The sequence below is a fragment of the Chinchilla lanigera genome, unplaced genomic scaffold (genome assembly GCF_000276665.1).
Source record: "Chinchilla lanigera isolate Chin_1 unplaced genomic scaffold, ChiLan1.0 scaffold00210, whole genome shotgun sequence".
Classification (NCBI taxonomy): Eukaryota; Metazoa; Chordata; class Mammalia; order Rodentia; family Chinchillidae; genus Chinchilla; species Chinchilla lanigera.
The window spans coordinates 119,949-138,360 of record NW_004955611.1 but is presented as its reverse complement, the minus strand read 5'-3'; the positions used below and the strand labels follow the sequence as shown (position 1 = coordinate 138,360).

At 35.9% G+C, this 18,412-nt stretch overlaps 1 protein-coding gene and 1 long non-coding RNA gene across 5 annotated transcripts in view; one reads left to right on the top strand and one right to left on the bottom strand.

Annotated features, from left to right (window-relative positions):
* The window catches only part of LOC102014517, a 13,344-nt gene extending 6,406 nt beyond the window's left edge, over nucleotides 1-6,938 (bottom strand). For 3 of the 4 annotated variants that reach the window (XR_265164.2, XR_265162.2, XR_265163.2), the window contains exon 1: nucleotides 5,205-6,938. This is a non-coding gene — a long non-coding RNA (uncharacterized LOC102014517). Of the gene's footprint in view, nucleotides 1-4,642; nucleotides 4,666-5,204 lie in introns of all 4 variants that reach the window. The other variant, XR_001232576.1, reaches the window with a different exon arrangement.
* The window catches only part of Pcdhb1 (protocadherin beta 1), a 26,921-nt gene continuing 15,125 nt past the window's right edge, over nucleotides 6,617-18,412 (top strand). The window contains exon 1 of the mRNA XM_005414939.2: nucleotides 6,617-6,687. The gene's annotated coding sequence lies outside the window, so the exon portion shown is untranslated. The remainder of the gene's footprint in view (nucleotides 6,688-18,412) is intronic.

The following is an 18,412-nucleotide window of genomic DNA, read 5'->3' as shown; positions in this document are numbered from 1 at the left end:
TTTTTTTTTTTTTTTTTTTTTCAATTTGTATATATGATTACAAATTTCAAAGGGCCCTTAATGCTGCCTGGAAATTGTATACAGTAATTTTCTAGCTCACTTACTCTGCCTTCCTCATCTATTCTGCCTTGACCACTTCGTATCATGATAGTTTTCTAAACTTCCACACACCATCCTCTCTGTCAAGACAGCCTCTTCTTCCTTCATTGATAAATGCATTGATCAGACGAGCAAGTCCACAAGTTCTCACCACATCTGCCTATTGGCTTGTCTTATTTTTTTATACTTCACCTTATGTTCTATGCTGGTAGATGAACTATGTTCATAGCTAAGTTCACCCACCCACTGTGCTCAAATATCTTTCCATATCACATACTCAAGGATGGTACTTCCTGCCAGCTCTGTATTATTGATTTTTTCCTTGCTACTGAAGCGTCCCCATCAGTATACAAGCATGCTGTTAGTTCTCACATCTTAAAATAACTATCTATTGACCTCATTTTTCCTTTATACTACTGCTCATTTTTTCTTTACAAAAACATTCCTTGAAAGTGTTCTTTATACCTACAATTTATAGCTTCCCTGTTCTCCTAATTTCCCTTTTTACAAGATTGTAAAATAATTACATTTTAAAAATTAGCTTATTGAAAGGAACAGTTAATGCTTAAATTTTTTTGACCAATTTTGCATGTTTATATCTGGTAAGCTGAGTAACTAATTTGAAAACAACAATATACAATATAACAACCATTGTTGAATTCCTACCGTCTTGTCTAGTGAAACTCTGTATAATCTCTAATGTTTTTAAAATTCTTTTATTCTCTTTAATGGTTTGATCAATCTTGCATTCTTACATCTGGTAATCTGAGCAAATTTGTTGAAGATAACAATATGTAATATAACAAGCACTGCTAATTCCTATCATTTTGTTTTGAAACCCTTATCAGTTTTAATGTTTTTGCTTTGTTTTGTTTTTGACTATGATGTTGGTATTTTGCTATTGTTTTAAAAATAAAAAAAATTAAAATTAAAAAATAAAAATTAGTATTCATTGCTACTTGAAATATTCCATCAAATTCATAATCAAATTCATGTCAATTTTCTTTCAAAAATATATAAAATTATTATTTGTCAATTAAAAATAAAACAAAAGTCCCAAATCTAGTTTTTATTAGCTCTAGTGCTACTAACTCAGTTCAAACTACCATTAACTTTTGTCTACATTACTGCAGTGGCCTACTAATTTGTTTTCCCTTACTGTATATATATATATATATATATATGCCAGGGTTTTTTTATAACATAAATTAAACCTCTATTCAAAACCCCCTATTAGGCCAGGTGTGTTGGTGTACTCCTATAATCCCAGCACTTAGGAACCTGAGGCTGGAGGATCACCACAAGTTCCAGGCCAGCCTGGACTACATAATGAGCTCAGGGCCAGCCTGAACTATACAGTGAGACCTGTATCAAAAAAACCACCCTCTATTAGTTTGTTATCAGAAATTTTTTTCTTTATAACACTTGCCACTACCTTACACAGTGTCATATATGTAGTCATATTTGTAGCTCCCTAAAAGGCAGAGACTTTGTATTATTCTACTTGTTCCCAAAACCTAGAAGAGTATCTAACACTTGATAAATTATGAATTAGTACATGCTGAATAAATAAATAAGTCACAAAGATTTAAAAATACTTTGGTATTTGATATTACAACCTAGTAAAACAGAAGTAAGCAGTAATTACCTGATAACACCTGCCTTTATAGCTACTTCATAGGCTCATATCATGCACCATATATTTCTCATGTTACTGTAACAAAGAATTCCAGCTCTTCATCTTAGATTATCTTTTCTTCACTTGCATGAGTTCTGAGATAGGCTTTTCTACACAAAGCAGCAATTAATAAGCTATCCTTGGGCCAGGGATATAGCTCAGTGGCATAAGCGTTTGCTTGGCAAGCCTGTGGTCATGAGTTTGATTCCCAGTACCAAAAAAAAATAAGCTATCTTTTTAAGTTCGATGAAAAATGAAGGTATATATGTGACAAGTATGGGTTTCTATCTATAGACATGATTCTTTACAGTTAGTTATTGTGGTGAAGAACTTGTGAAAATCTATGCTGTTATTTCTCCAGAAATTTTTCTCCTGCCAGGACTTAATTTATGAGAAGGAGAGATAAATTCCAAAAAGAGTTCTTAAGAGCGGTTCTCAAAATAGAGGCAAAGATCATAATTTGTTTATTCTTTCCACTTATAGAACTACTGCAATGTTCCAGGCATTATGCTATGTAGGGGAGAAATAGAAGAGAATAGGATAGATAAGCCTGTAGTCACATAGAATTTACAATTAAGTATAGTACAGCATTTAGAGAATGGAAAATATATAAAATGATTTTAAATTGTAATTAGATTGTTAAGGAAATAGGCATTGTGCTGAGCTAAAAAAAATCACACATACACAAAAACGGGTAGGTTGTGATAGGCAGAATAATGCCTTCCTTACATATCTGCACCTTAGTTTCCAGAATCTACTAATGTTATATCAGATAGCAAGGGGGAAATAACACAGCTAATTAGCTAACTTTGAGCTCAAGAGATTATCTTGTATTATCTTGGTGAACCCTATATTATCACAAGGGTTCTTAAAAGTAGAAGAGGCAGTAGAAAGGGTGTCACATTTGGAGAAAGAGTTGAGGATGCTGAAATACTGGCTTTGAAAATGGGAAAAGGAGGGGCTGGGGATTTAGCTCAGCAGCACAGCACCTGCCTGGCAAGTGCAAGGTCGTGAGTTTGATTCCCAGTACCAGAAAAAAGAAAAAAACCCAAAAGGAAAATGGGAAAAGGAGACACAACCCCCCAAATTCATGTGCCTCTAAAAACTGAACAAGACAAGAAAATCAGTTCTCCCCTACAATGCCTAGAAGGAAAGCACATCTAATAATACCCTGAGTTTTAGCCCATTTTAGTGCTTTGTTACAGTAGCAAATAGAAAAATTACACAAGGACTTTAGGTAGGAAAGTCAAAATATGCTTCTCTGAAAAGGTGTCATTGCATCTGATTTAAAGGCTTAGAAGGAGCATGTCATACAAAAAGCTGATGATGACATATTCCAGGTAGAGAAAACAGTGAACTAAAGATTGAAAAGAGATTTATATTTTCTAAAAAATGGTGGAGATCAGAGTAATCCAAGTATGGTGACTGAGGGAGAAAGTAGTTAACAAGAGACTGGAATTTAGATAGGAGTACTTTATGCAGGCCTGATAGGTCATATTGTGGATGTTAGATTTTTACTCTTAGTGCAGTGGAAGGCACTGAATGTCTTTAAACATCTGTATGACATGATCTGTCTTATGTCTTTTAAAAAACATACTTTTTATTGCAGTATAACAAACGAAAATTATAGTATACAGCTCAGTAATTTCAAGAGTAAGCATACTCAAATATCTACCATCCAGATCAAGAAATAGAGTATTATCCAGTCTCTAAAACCTTACAATACTCAGTTCCAGTCTTTATCTCCACCATTATCTAGTACCCTCACTTTTATTATCTAAACATAGTTTTTCCAATTACTGAGCTTATGTAAATAGAAGCATACAATTATTTTATTTTGCTTATGAATATTTTACTGAGTACTACATTTGCGAGATTTAGTCATTACATGTATATTCTAAAAATTTTATTATTGTGTATTTTTTTGTTTACACAGTAACAACATTCTACCCATTCTGTTGGTGAAGTACATTTGAATTGCTTCCAGAATTGGGCTCTGATGAACTTATGTTGCTATAATGATAAAAGTGAGTGGATACAGGGAAATTTTAGGGATTTGTAATATTCTATAAAAAGTTCTATTCTATTCTATTTTTTGATCTGGGTGGTAGATAGTTGAATATCTTTCCTTTATAAAACTGTATTGGGCTGTATACTATGATTTATGCATGTTGTTTTGTACATACATGTATGCATTTCTATCAGGTATATATACATCTATGAGTGAAATCACCCAGTCATATCCTTATATTAAACTTTAGTTAATGCTGCCAGTTTTCCAGAGTGATTATACCATTTACTCTTCACCAATAATATATGATTGTTGGAGTTGCCCCATCTTTTCCAACATTTGAAAATGTCAGCTATTATTTAGTCATTTCCTTGAGTGGGTAAACACATTTCATTGTGATTTAAATTTCCATTTCATTGTGATTTAATTTTCCATCTTTGATGATTAATGATGAAAGTCTTTGTTTATTGGTTATTTGAATATTCTTTTTCATTAAGTACCTGTTCACTGACCTGGTACTTAGGATTTTGGAAGATAATTCTGGATTCTGTGTGAATAGTTGAGGGGATTATTTTAGCCAATTTTATGCATTTGTTTGATCTTGATGCAAGATGAATGAAATTTGGTATATTTATAGAACATTTATAGGTGTTCCTTCACAGTAGAAATGCTATAGAAATGCAGACATGCTATACAATACCATTAAAGTTCAATCGATCTGTAAAATTAATCACACGACTGTGAGTTAAATCATATTTGATCTAATCTGTTCAGATACCTTACTCTTGTCCTCCTCAGTAACAAATTTAAGAAAGTGTCAGGCTGCAGATGTAGCTCTGTGCTAGAACATTTACCTTTCCCAAGTCTGACCCCAGCACTTCAAGAAAAAGAGAGACAAAGAAAGAAAGAATGAATCATACTCTTTTATGAACTGAATTGATAAATGAACTATATATGATGTCTTTAATAACTATAAATTATAAATGGTGTCTTTTAAACACAAGCTTTACAGAAATCGGTGATTCAAGGAAAGAAAATACAATGTCAAATAAAATTTCATTTAATGGCCTCCGGAAAAATTAATTTTACTAGTTTGAAACCGAGTTAGATAAATTCCAGGACATAAATATGAGGAGGAAAAAGGGCATGTCCAATTAATGGAACTTCTGGCTGCCTGCCCAGAAAGATTCTGTGAAATCTTACACTACAAGGTAAACTGGCCCTCTCGAGCAAGTGGCAAACCAGTCCAGAATGAAGAGGGCCCTGCCAACAATAAATTAACTTTGTGCTGCATGCTTTATTGCTCTGACCTGCATTCTGGCAGGCTTTCTTCCATTGCCTCTCCTTTTGAGCTGGTTTGCTTTGTTTAGTCTCTTTTAAAGATCACTTAGCTAGAATTTTAGTCTTTCCTCTTACCTCCTTGTTTTCTCTTCTTCCCTCTAATTTTTGTTCCTAAGGTCGCAAAGCCAGAGCAGAGCCTTTTTTTCTGCGGCGGGTGGGGGTGGGGGGAGCGGGGGAGTATTGTTGCATCACACAGTTATTGGCCGTGATAAGTAAACTGCTTCTTTCATCTTTCAAACCTTCACAATTTCGATTTGTCATCTTACTGGACCGTCTCTGGTCTTTCAGTTATCAGAGGCCAAGGAGCCTGTGTCTCCCCGCCTTCTGAGGACCGGGCTGTTTCTCATCCCTGAGCTTTGCTGCAACCGCCACTGCGATTCTTCCCGCAGCCCCGGCAAGGAGACGCTTGTGGGCGTGAGTGCCGAGCAGCCACACGTTCGGGGCTGACGGGTCGGGCGCTGGGCCAAGTCCCGCACACCACACTCTTTCCACCATCACTTGCTCGGCTTGTTCTATATTTGAAAAGCAGAGTGCTAAATTAATTCCAGGGGCGGAGGTGGAAGGAGGAGTGTCTGAAGGGCGAAAACTGCAGTCGACTCGCCCTCTGCTGGTTAAAAATGTGAACTGTCGCCGCCAAAGCGGTGAGAAGGAAAGCAATCCGTGAAAGGATAAACTACAACTAAAATTTCGCTTGATTTAACCTATTTGGCAATCTCAAACTTGTCAGCCTCAAATAGCTTTTTGTTCCTCTTTAGCAAGTACCTAGAATTAAGTACATCCTGATTCTAAAATGTAGTCCCTGATATCTGCTATCCGGAAGCCATTTTAATTTGCCCTTGGGTTTTTGCAGTTCGAAACCGCGAATTAAAACCGTAGCAACGTGCTCTTTTGTCTAATTAGTTGCTAGGCAACTGGAAAACGACACCTAAACCGTCGCTTGCAGAACACTTGCGCCTCAGTACCGTCTCTTTGCCTAAGATGGTAATTTCGTGTGAACAAAAGACAGCTGGTGTTTGTATTTTTGAGATTAATTCACTGGAAAAAGAGAGAAAGCACTCCGTCCTCGGGCTGGTTTTCCAAAGCAGCTGACAAGCATCTTGGTCCAAAGGAGGCACAGCCGCCATGGCCTGCAGACCGCCCCGCCTCCTGCCTCACGGTTCTGTCGGGGTAAACCAACGCTCGGCGTCGGGTGAAGTCCAGCGTCTGTCTCACGGCGCGGCACAATTTGCGAGGCGTGTGGATGGCGGCGGTGAGCGAGAGAGCGGAGAGACAAACAAACGCAGGATTTTGCAGCAGGGGATACTGTTTGATATCAGTTGGTTTTCCTGCCACTCTAAATGCCCCACATCAAGGGTTTTCTACCCACCTCCACATCTGGTATTATAAATTAGTCAGCCACGCGGCCCTTGGAACCGGCTGGGATTGGCCAGTTACTCTGTCAGGTGAAAATCTCCGCAGCGAGTCACGGGACTAGACTGGGCGGTGTCGCTGTCCGCGTCCCGGGTGCTGAACTGTATACAGGAGGGGCCCAGAGATTTCCTTTGCATGACAGCTTCCGGTAGGGCGGGGTCGGGGTCGCTTTCTAAAAACAGGATCCATCTGCCACCTGGTGGTTGATGAGGAAAATGCTATTGATAATTTTCAAAAAGTACTTAGATTGAGACCCTAAACTCAAAACACAAATTGGAGGGCTTTGGGAATTTTAAACCTTAGCAGGTGACTTTTGAGGGCTATTTTTTAAAGGTCAGAGTGGGATACAGGAAAATGGAAAGATTCCAGAATAATCTGTAACTTCCACCCAAGAAAATAATTTACAAACATGTTTAAATTTCTCCAAGTATTTCTTCCAATAATACTTGTTATCAAATAGATATTTGAGAAGTAGCTTATATAAAGGTAATGAATGCTAAGGAATCTTATTAGCTAAACACATTCAAAGAAGCTTAGCCTTGAGTACTTTTCTGATCTTAGTTTCTAGAGGACAAAAATTGTGTTTATATATAGAAAGTGCTGGTCTTGTTTCTTTTAATCTTTTCCAGGGCTGGGTTACAAGTTAGGAGACAGTTGAAAATATGGGGCACTTACGGCATGCTTATTATTTCTGGTGTTTGCATTTTTATTATTTTATAGAGTGATGATTAAGTCACTGTAAAATATGTATATAGAGCTTCAGACAAGATGGCCTTAGATAGCTTTACACATAGATATTACTTAATAGAGAACAAGAAAAAACAAGAAAAAGAGGTGATGGCATTCTTCATTCAAATGTTATTTTTTTCTAAAAATATATAGAAATATGAGTACTTTTTAACTAAACTGTGAAGTCAGATTTCCAAATGACCATTTAATTTCTATATGTATCTGATAGTAACCTTTTCTTCCCAATTAGTTTAATAACAAATGATTTCTACATAGCCAGAAAATACAGATCCCATGCAATGTTCAATGGATGGGTTACAGTGTAAAACCAATTCTAGCAAATTAAGAATAAATTCTTTCTCAAACATCAATTTCATAAAAAGATGTGCCCAAGAGGCACACTTAACTTTGTTAACTCAGTTAGTATTTGGAATTCTTATATAATTTTTCCTTTAGTCATACATGGATCTTAACAGAGAAAATAATAATTAACATTTCTAAGATTCAAAACAAATTTTATTGACAAAATATTAATTTAAATATAATTTTAGGGATTGAATTTAGAGTTGATAATTGAATGATCTTTAATTATAAAATGAAGAAATTGTTCAGAATTTAATGAGTGGAATAATTATTACTCTAGTCCCCCATTTGCTTAAATTAAAAAGTTTCCAAGCACTTCCTGATTTCATGGAAAGACACCTATAGTGTATATTACCAATGGAAAAGCAAGCATGAATGAATACAAGGCATGAAAGCCATCTGTTTAAAATAAGAATGTAATATAGATCTGGTATATTAATAAGATTGCTTTATGCCATGGCCTCTCATGTTACTGTGGGAGAAGGAAACATACACATGTTGAACAATGAGTCATTGTCATAGAGCAGATGGGTGATCAAGAGCAGCTGAAATAAGCTGAGTTGCTTAACAAAGACTTCTTTTCCCAAATCATCCTGTTTCTGCCAAAATGAATGAGACCTCAAATGCATAAATGGACACAACAGAGGAATAGAATTCTAAAATAGTAGTAAAGTTTAAAAATGCAAGTGTAACCTCACTAATTTAAAACACATTCACCTCTGAAAATAGCTTTTTTTCAGGCTTAAGAAGTATATAAAAGAAAACAAGAAAAGATCTTAGATATTAATATGCTTATACAAATGATTGATAAGAAATATCAATATTAAAATTTTAAAACTAGTTAAAGTTTGAATACAGTAATAGAAGCAACAAATGGGAGAAATCTCTCCAATACTCTAGGCAAGCACTGAAAATGACAAAATTCTCAACAGAAAAATTCATAAACATTTAAACTTATGATGTTGAAGTAATTAAATGAAAATAAATGATATGTGCTACATAAATGTTAGAATAAATATGACCCTAAGCTAATTTCATAAATAGAAAATATAGACTCTTGAAGAACAGACTGGCTGGGATGTAGCTCTGCGGCACAAACACCTGCCTGGCAAGCACAAGGTCCTGAGTTTGATTCTTTGTACAAAAAAGAAAAAAAGAACAGATTATGGGATAGAAATAATTTGTTATCTAGTGTGGGGGCTCAGAAAATGACATGCAGAAGTATGCTGCATTGGCTTACTGAGTATTTGGACTGAAGGATTTTGGAAGGCCTCTGCAGCAAATTCCCTTTGACTTTTTCCTGCCCTTCTCTTTACTCTTTTCCCCCCCTTCTCTTTACTCTTTTCCCCCACTGACATGAGTCATAGAAATGAAAATTTCTCCTCCCCACGCTGGTAATGAAAACTAGAAATCCTCTTTTCTAAAGCAAGCCTTAAAACCTAGAAGTATTATTCCAACCTTCCTTTGTCTTTCTGTGTAGGAGCTGGCCGAAAGAAAATTCTTATAGAGAGTCATAAGATCCTTGTTCAAGAAAAGTCTGACCTATACCTTCTAGGAAGGAGTACCACACAGATATGGGAAGAAGAATCTGGACAAACATTCTTGCATTCTCTTTCCACCATCTACTACCATCATATTTCTAAAAGGCCATACAGTCTTCAAACCAAAAGCATAAAAAATCAAAACCAAAACACAAAAAATTTATCCCCTGGGTCTTGGGTCTTCATTTCTGAATGTCCCTTCATCATGTAAAACTGCAAATAGGTAAATTTGTTGTTTGTCTATTATTAATTTATCTTTATTTTGATGCTCTCAGCTATGATCCTTATAATGGATGAGGAAAGATACAACACTTCACTGGCCCTACATCAATGGAAATAATTGTATTTCTAATTACATTAGAGATAATTAGCAAATATACTTCTATGGCCTGCTTGAGTAGATTTTTAAAAGTGACACCAGATATAGTATAATAATTTCAAAATTCTTTTATGTGTATTTTAAGATTTATATAATAAGTAAATATACTAATGGAAATGGGAATAACTCTTACTATATCGTAGAAACCACTCACTAGTAAAATTGCTTTGGGAACAGTGTATCACATTGTTTCAAATGTTCTGTCCAAGACCATTATTATTTATAAAAAGAGTTAAAAAGTACATTTCACCAAGAAATTTGATTGATACCATTACATGATCAAGCCATCAAACTTAGGACTGTATCCCTAGTGATAGTATAAAATGTCTCAAAATACATTTAGAAGAGTATAACATCACCTATGTGATATTTTTATCAAAATATTTAATCTGAATTGAATCCAGAGGAAATAATAAAAATTCTACATTATGAGATATGCTATAAGAACCTCTTAAACACAGCAATGATGGCTCAGGGAGAATCACAAGTTTAAGCAAGCCTGGGCAACTTGGTGAGGTTCTGTTTCAAAATTTAAAAAAAAGGATGGGGATGCAGCTCAATGCAAGAAGGGAAGAAGGCAGCTCCTCAGAAGGGAGGAGAGCAATGCCATGAAAAAGAAGTCATTTGTCATGAATAAAATCAGAAAAAGTGTCATAAAAGGATCTTCTCTTAACTGTTCACCTTAAAAGAAACCAAAGAAACTTAACAACTAAAAGCGACATAGTACCCTTAATTTTATGCTAGACTTTAAAAAAAATCTGCAAAGGACATTATTGAAACAATTGCTAAAATTCAAGTATGAAGTGTATATTAGATAATAGTACTGCATTTGTGCTACATTTCCCGAGTTGAAAATGTTACAAATGTTATATGGGAGAATGTCCCTATTTGTAAAAGATACAAGTTGAAGTATTGAGGGATTACATATAATAATATTTGCAATGAACAGCAAAATAAAACATTTACATTTTAGTTAGCTATTTACATACTTCATATCATGAGTGAAGCAAAACACTCCCAAAGTTAGTAGCTAAGAACAACACCGATTCCCAGTCATACGCCTGAGATTCAGCAGATGTAGGATAAGATAAGCTGTGCCCTGCTTTCAAGTCAGGTTGTGTCTATTTGTTTTTTGTTTGTTTTTTTGTCTTTTTGAGACAAGGTCTCACTATGCAGTTGAGGCTGGCCATGAGCTCACTTTGTAGCCCAGGCTGGTTTCTAACTCACAGCGATCCTCCTGCCTCAGCCTCCCGAGTGCTGGGATTACAGGCGTGCGCCACCATGCCAGGCAAGGTTGTGTCTAGAACTGTTCCACATGCTCCTCACTATTCTTTAATCAATGGTTATCCAGAAGATGCTCTTATTGTAAAGGTGGCGGAAAAGTGAGAGGACAAACCTGATATGTAACACAATTCACATGACAACTTGCTTCATTCTGTGTAGTCTAACAATTCTGAAATAAATTTCTGCAAAACAGTACAAATTTCTCCCACGGGTCTGGAAGCAGAGGTTGAAAGTAAGATCTTGGTAAGCTTCTGTGCCTCTCAAGGCTTAGGAGAGGGCCTTCCCTTGGCACTACCTAGCTTCTTTCAAAAGAACAATTTTTGGCATTGTTTAGTTATGGCAGTATCAGTCCAATTTCTGCACCTTTTTTCACATTACCTTTTTCCTTTTTGTAAAAAGAAAAAGAAAACAATAACAAAATAACAACAATGAAGACCAAAAAAATACAAAAACAAGAAACAACACAGGATTTCAAAACAAAATGATAGAATTAACCATGGTTGTTATGTTACATATTGTTATCCTCGACAAAGTTGCTGAGATTACCAGATGCAAGAATGCAAGACTGATCAAGCAATTAAAGATAATAGCAAGTAGTGAAAAATACATTAGAAACAAGACAGAGATTCATCAAACAAGATGGTGGGAATTCAACAATGGCTGTCATATTGCATATTATTGTCTTCAAACCAGTTGTTGTGATTACCAGATATAAGCATGCAAAAGTGGTCAAGAGAAAAGAAAAAAAAAAAACAATGTAAGCATTAACTGTTCCTTTCAACAAACCAACAGACATCAGCAACACACTTATCCCAGCTATCCTTGTCTACACACACACACACACATATATAGTTTTTTTCTTTTTAAAGATAAAATGTAAAAAACAAAATAACAAAAACATATACATTAACAAAACAACCAAAAAAACAATAAAAATTATAGAATTTCAAAAGAAGCCAAGAGGAAATCAGCAATAATTATATTGCATATTGTTATCTTCAAAGTGATTGTCCAGATTACCAGATATAGGCATGCAAGATTCATCAAAAAAATTTAAAAATTAACTATTCCTTTCAGTAAACTGATAGAAACTGGTATGACAATTATTTTAGGTATTGTGTGTATATAAATATACCTATTTTTTCACTTACTTATACCTGCTTTTTCATTTACTTCTTTCTCTTTTTTTCCCCCTCATTCCAATTGTTCTTTCCAATTTGAGTACTTTCTTTCATTTTCACAATATCTATTGTAGTTTTCAGATTTTACCTACTCTTTCAGGTTCTTAGGGGACAATATGATGTTTACACATGTGAGACTGATTTATTTCACTTACAAATATGTTCTCAATTTGCATCCGTTTACATATAAAAGCCTCTAGCTTATCTTTCTTTATAGCTAAATAATATTTCATTGTATAAAGATACCACATCTTTTTATCCATTCCTCAACTGATGGACATTTGTGTTGTTTCCAAGATTTAGCTATTACAGATTGCACTGCTATAAACATAGGTGCACATATATCGCTGTGGTATGATGGTTTTAGTTCTTCTGGAAAAATACCCAGGAGGGGAATAGCTGGGTCTAATCCTAGTTTACTGAGGAATTTCCAGACTGATTTCCACAGTGGTTGCCCCAGTCTACACTCCCACCAGCAGTGGAGAAGAGTTCCTTTTTCCCCACAGCCCCTCCAGCATTTGTTATGGGTTGATTTCTTGATGATAACCATTCTTTCTGGGGTGAGAGATAATCTCAGCATTGTTTTAATTTGCATTCCTCAAATGACTAGTGATGTTGAACATTTTTTCATGTATTTATTTGCCGTTTGTATTTCTTTATCAGAAAATTGTGCATTCATCTCTGATGTCCATTTTTGTATTAGGTCTTTGAATTTTGGGGGGCTGATTTTTAAAATTCTTTATATATTTTAGACAGGAGTCCTTTGTCTGAGGGACAGTTGGGTAAATTTTTTTCCCGGTAAGTGGGTTTTCTTTTCACACTGTTGGTGATTTCTTTTGATGTGCAGAAGTTTTTCAATAAGATGAGATCTCCATTGTTGATTCTTTGAATATTTCCTGTGCACTTTGCTTTTGTTCATGAACTCTCTACCTACCCCTATGTCTTCAAAACTTCCACTTACTTTCTCTTCAAGTAGATCTAGTGTTTCTGTTTTAATATTTAGATCTTTGAGACATTTTGATTTTAATTTGGAGCATGGTGATAGGCATGGGTGTAGTTTTGTCTTCAGCATGTAGAAAGCCAGTTTTTCCAACACCATTTATTAATGAGACTATCTTTCTTCTAGTGAAAATGTTTGGCCCCTTTGTCAAAGATAATGTGGCTAAGTGTTTTTGTGGTTGTGGCTGCATTTTCTAGTCTGTTCCATTGATCTTTAGGTTTATTTTTTTTGCCAATATCGTGCTGATTTTTTTCACAGTAGCTTTGTAGTATAATTTCAAGTTAGGGATTGTGATGCTTCCTGCCTTACCTTTATTGCCCAGGATTGCTTTTACTATTCTGGGTCTCTTCTGGTTCCAGATGAATTTTAGGAATGTTTCCTCTAGATCTGTGAGGTATACCAAAGGTATTTTCATCGGGATCATGTGGACTCTGTATAACAATTTTGGGACTATGACCATTTTCTCAATGCTGATTCTTCCTATCCACAAGCAAGAATGTCTTTCCTTTTTAAAAAATCTTCTTCAATTTCTTTTTTTAGAGTACTGTAGTTTTCATTGTATAGATATTTTACTTCCTTTGTTAGATTGATTCCTAAGCATTTCAACTTTTTTGATGCTACTGTGAAAGGTATGGTTTCCCTAATTTCTCTCTCAGTGTGTTTGTTGTTTATGTATAGGAATCCTATTGATTTTTGAGTGTTGGCTTTGTATCCAGTTACCATACTGACTTTATTGATTAATTCTAGGAGTCTTTGGTGGAGTTTTTGGGGTCTTCTATGTGGAGTATCATGTCATCTGGGAATAATGATAATTTCATTTCTTCCTTTTCTATCCTTATTCCCTTTATTTCTCTCCCTTGTCTAATTGCTCTGGTTAATGTTTCCAGAACTGTGTTGAATAGGTGTGGTGGCAGTGTACATCCTTGTCTTGTGCCTGATTTTAGAGTGAAAACTTTCCATTTTTGTTCATTTAGTATGATGTTTGCTATTGGTTTGTCATAGATGGCTTTTACCAGATTGAGGTAAAGTCTATTCTGTTTTTCTGTAGGGTTTTTATCACAAGTAAGTGTTGGACTTTATCAAAAGATTTTTCTGCATCTATTGAGATTATCATGTGATTCTGATCTTTGGCTCTGTTAATATAATGTATTACATTTATTGATTTGCATATATTGAACCATCCCTGCATTCCTGGGATGCATCCCACTTGGTCATGGTGTATTCCTTCTTGATTATTTGCTGCATTCTATTAGCTAGTGTTTTATTGAGAATTTTTGCCTCTATGTTCATTAGGAAGATTGGGCTGTTCTCTGTTTTGATTGGATCTTTCTCTGGTTTTGGTATCAGGGTAATACTTGCCTCCAGGAATGAGTTGGGGAGAATTGCTTCCCTTTCTATTTCATTAAACAGTTTGAGAAGAATTGGCATTAAATCTTCTCTAAATTTCTTGTAGAATTCAGCTGTGAATCATCAGGTCCTTAGGCTTTCTTTGTTGGTAAGTTTTTATTACATTGACAATTTCCTTATGTGATATTGGGTTATTCAGGAATTTTATATGTTCTTGATTCAGTTTTGGCAATTTGTATGTATCTAGGATCTGTCCATTTCTTCTGTGTTTTCCACCCTATGACTGTCAATATTTTTGAAGTAGGTATTGATGATCTTCTGAATTTGTATGGGATCTGTAGTGATTTCACCCTTTTCATTCCTTATTGCATGGATTTGACTCTTTCCTTTTTTATAAGTTTGGTTAGGAGTTTATCAATTTTATTTAGTTTTTCAAAGAACCAACTCTTTGATTCATTAATTCTTTGTATTGTTTTCTTAGTGTAAATTGCATTTATTTCTGCTCTGATCTTTAAGATTCCTTCCATCTTTGGGCTTGACTTGTTCTTCTTTTTCTAGAGGTCTGAGATGCAGCATAAGGTTGTTTACTTGTGTTCATTCTGTTTTCCTGATGTGCTAATCCATTGCTATAACTTTCCCTCTGAGAACTGCTTTCATTGCATCCCACAGGTTGCGATAGTTTATATCTCCATTTTCATTTGATTGTAAATATTGTTGAAATTCTTCTTTAATTTCTCCTGTGACCCACTGGTTGTTTAGGATGATGTTGTTTAGTTTCCATGTGTTTATGGAGTTTTTGTGATTTCTTTTGTCCTTAATTTCTAATTTCATTGCACAATGGTCAGATAATATGCATGGGATAATGTCAATTCTTTTGCATTTACTTAAGCATGTTCTATATGCTAGTATATGGTCTATCTTAGGGAAGGTCCTGTGTGCAGCTCAGAATGTGTATTCTAATGTTTGGAGGTGGAATACTCTGTAAAGGTCTACTAAGTCCATTTGTTTACATGTTTGGTTTAGTTCTGTTATTTCTTTGCTGATTTTTGTCTAGTTGATCTATCTCTTTGTGACAATGGGGTGATAAAATCCCCTCTTACAATTATGTTAGTACTTGTTTGATTTTTCGTGTCTGTTTTTTTTTTTTTCCTCCGGTACCGGGAACCGAACTCATGACCTTGCGCTTGCCAGGCAGGCGCTTTTGCCGCTGAGCTAAATCCCCAGCCCCAATTTTTCGTGTCTGTTAAAAGTTCTCATATAGTTGGGTGCTCCTACATTTGGTGCATATATATTTATTATTGTTATCTCTTCCTCTTGCAGTCTTCCCTTAACAAGAATATAGTGACTGTCTTTATCTCTTTTGATCATTCTTGGTTTGAAGTCCACATTGTATGCAAACAGAATAGCTACCCCTTCTTTTTTCTGGGTTCCTATTGCATGGAGTATTGTTTTCCATTTTTTGACTTTCAGTCTATGAGTTTCCTTTTGAGATCTTTCCTTTCATCATCACTAGCTGCATTGTGGTCTTCAAGGTCTGAAAGTCTGTCTTCCATTTCATTCAAGTGGTTTTGCCAGCTTTCAGTGAAATTTTTAACTTCCTGAATATCTTTTTGAATCTGTTTCATGCATTCTAATTCTTTCCTATACTGTTCATTCAAGATTTCCATCATTTTTTATGTCCCTCTCTTTTTTATATATGTCTTCCTTTGATATGCTGAGCAATTCTTTCATTATGGTTGTTATTTCTTTTTTTTTTTTTAACCTGAATGATTATTTCTGATCTGTTTTCCTCTACAGCCTGATGTAGTTATTTCTGTGTGGTGCCAGCAGGAAGAGTATAAGGTTGCACCCTGCATGTCTTCCATTGCTCTGGGACAAAAGTGACAATGGGAGGAAAGTACATTTGTGCCCTGTCCCCTCATTGCCCCAGGATTATGGTGCTAGCAAGAGGAGACATCTGGAGGAACAGACACCTCCTAGGAAAGCCTCAACATCAGTGACTAAGGCTATCTAATATTAGAAAACTAAGAGTATCAACACAGAAAACAAAAAAAGTAGAAAATAGAAAATGACAAGATGAAGAAGCAAAACACAATCCCAAACATTCAGCCCACCCAGGACAAATCCAGTCCACAAAGCGATAGAGGAAATTGGAAACCAACAAATGGAACTCTGAAATGATCACCACAGAACTGAAGAAACAAATGGAAGAGGCCATACAAAAAAAAAATAATCTCAAAGGTAGAAAAAGAAATCATTACCAAAATAAAAGACATTAAAGGAAACACAAAACTGATCAAAAGAGACAAAGAAGGTCACTATATATCAGTTAAGGAAAAACTCCAAGAAGAGATAACAATCATAAATATTTATACACCAAACACAGGCTCACCCAACTACATAAAATAAATCTTAACTAACATGAAAAGCCAAATAAGCACTAACACAATCATAGTGGGGGATTTTAATACCACACTCTTACAAATGGATAATCAACTAGACAAAAAAATCAACAAAGAAATATTAGAATTAAACCAAGCCTGTGAACAAATGAACTTGGTAGATGTTTACAGAGTGTTCCACCACCAAACACTAGAATACACATTCTTCTCAGCTGCACATGGGACATTCTCAAAAATAGATCATATATTAGCTGACAAAACATGTTTAAGTAAATGTAGAGGAATTAAAATCATTCCTTGCATACTATCTGACCATAGTGAAATTAAACTGGAAATTAATGATAAAGGAAACCACAAAACTACATTAACACATGAAGATGAAACAACACCCTTCTGAATAACCAATGGGTCACAGAAGAAATTAAAGATGAAATTAAACACTATATACAATTAAATATTACTGATACAACATACCAAAACATATAGGATGCAATGAAAGCAGTCCTATGAGAAAAATTTATAGCAATGAACTCACACATGATTAAAACTGAAAGAGCTCAAATAAACAACCTAATGTTGAACCTCAAACTTCTAGAAAGAGAACAAATCAAACCCAAAGTCCAATTGAGGGAGAAAATTATATAGATAAAAGCAGAAATCAATGCAATAGAGACTACGAAAATAATACAAAGAATCAATGAATTAAAAAGTTGGTTCTTAGCCCCGCGTGCCCTGCACCAAGAGAGTGAGTGCTCTGGGAGCTGCGGGACTCATGGGTTCGAGTCTGTGCTCGGCTTACACTGCCACAGTTCCTGGCTGAAACGCACGGAGAGAGCCAGGTATTTCCCAGCTACTCCCTGAGGGCATAGAGTGCGAATCAGAACCACATCGACATTACAGACGGAGTCCTGGCCTCCCTGCTCCCTCGGCAGAGAGGAGGTTTTCACTCAGAAGCCCCAGGGACTTCTCTGGCTGTGGGTGAGGTGAACAGACTCTCAGCCCTGCGCACCCTGCACTGAGTGAGCGAATGCTCCAGGAGCTGCTGATCCGCGCTTCGAGTCTGAGCTTTGCCTTTGCCCAGACACCCTAGTGAGATGAAGGCAGGGGAAGTCTGTGACTGATACCCATCTGGGCTGCATCTGGTTCCTGTATGTGTCCTGAAGTGATTGGAGACATAGATTTGGGTGCTTCACAAACTGTAGATCCTGCAGTTTGTGTCTGAATTATGCCTGTACCCTAAACTAAATAGGGACATAGGTCCACGGACCAGGATTGTCACACCAGTGCAACCCGAGTCAGGTTGTGCCTGTGCCCTGAACTACAAGGGGATGCTGGATCAGACAGTCGGCCATCAACTGACACAAATGCCCGTGTCTGAGAATGGGGATAACTAGATACAAATTAAAAATTGCCGGAACATCCGAGACTAAGTAGCCCTACTCAGAGGTAACCTAGGGGAAAACCTGAACAACAGGAAAAATAGGGACACTAGTGGCCTTGGCTGAGCAGCTACTGAAGAGGGAAACTGAGCTTTCTGCAAGGGGTAGCAAACATGTCAAAACAAAAGACTAAAACACAATCCCAGAAATCCACCCCAATCAGAACAAGTCCAGGAGACATCAGCATAGGAGAACTTGGTAAACACAT